The following is a 1315-nucleotide window of genomic DNA, read 5'->3' as shown; positions in this document are numbered from 1 at the left end:
TGTTATGAAATCATGAAACCGTTCTAGCATGGTGCGAACGTGACAGGGATGCGAGAAGAGAGCACGGCGACGCGCGCAGCGCTAAAGCCTAAAAGCGTATTGATTTACAACTTACTTCGAGCTGTTGCGACACAATCGTCATAACTAAAAGGCGACGTCAACACATAAAACGCTGAGGCAGGAAGAACCATACTCGTAAAAGTCGACCAGGTGCAATTTTAATTTGCTACCTCGTACTGGGGCAACAGGATGAAAGGGGCACAAAAAACAGCAATAGAACGAGCCCGCTACTTTTGTGCGTACATTACGGGAACACCGCGACGTGTACATATGATAAAGGAGTACTGTCAAGTTCGGGTATCATAATAGTCAACGCTTTCGGCGCCAGCTACCGGTAACGCCATGGTCTAAGGATATTTGCATCAGTCTGAAAATCGCCTTCATTCCAATTGGCTTAATTTGGTCCGTGGAAGGTGCTTCCCAATGCTACTTTTCGTATCTAGTGTTTTCATATATTTACATTAATAGGGCATATTTGAAGAGTTCCTGATATCACTTTTTGTAACCAGTGCTTCGCATGTTTACGTTACAAAAGAATCATACTCAATAAGTTTTTCGCTATGCTGAATTTCCTTGAACATTCGGGCAATACCTACGGTGTAGTGATGTAGCTCGACGCACGTGATGTATCTCGTTGTGTACTCGTGAATATTATATATTATTTTCATTGCACCCGCAACTAGGCTTCCGGTATGGGTGCAACTAGTTTTTGATAACTTTGTATGCTTCATATCAGCAATTAAAGAACTTGAATTTCAATGGCATAAAAGGGTGATTCCACGTAAGATCGAACAATCGATGGCTGGTCGACCTCTCAAATTTATTTCAAAATTTTGTATATTATTGCCTGATGAGTGGAAAGAAGAGATCCGCAATTTGTTTTGCCGCCAAAAATTTTTTCGAAGCACAGGAAGTCAATAATGACGAAGAGGTGGAGTGGAGCGCTCATCCACTCTGCTGTTTTGGCCAACTTTCGTTATGAATTGCACAAAATATATTAAAGTTAGGTAGCTGAAATTTCTTTAACTAAATATATGCATGTTTTTGTTTCTGCTCAAGTGTTTTTAGTTTTGATGTGTAGTGTAGATGTTTTTATAAAAAACCTCAAATTTGGCCCAGAAAACGTTATTTTCTTTACTTTGAAAGTCTTTATCTCGAAAAATCCTTGTAGCAGAGCGACAAAAATTGCGCATTACGTTCTTCGCATGCTTATCTACCACATTGCCGAATCTTATATTTATGTAACTTTTCAGTA

This window comes from Rhipicephalus sanguineus, chromosome 1, assembly GCF_013339695.2.
Source record: "Rhipicephalus sanguineus isolate Rsan-2018 chromosome 1, BIME_Rsan_1.4, whole genome shotgun sequence".
NCBI classification, from domain to species: domain Eukaryota; kingdom Metazoa; phylum Arthropoda; class Arachnida; order Ixodida; family Ixodidae; genus Rhipicephalus; species Rhipicephalus sanguineus.
The sequence above is the reverse complement of the archived record's forward strand: the minus strand, read 5'-3'. Positions refer to the sequence as shown.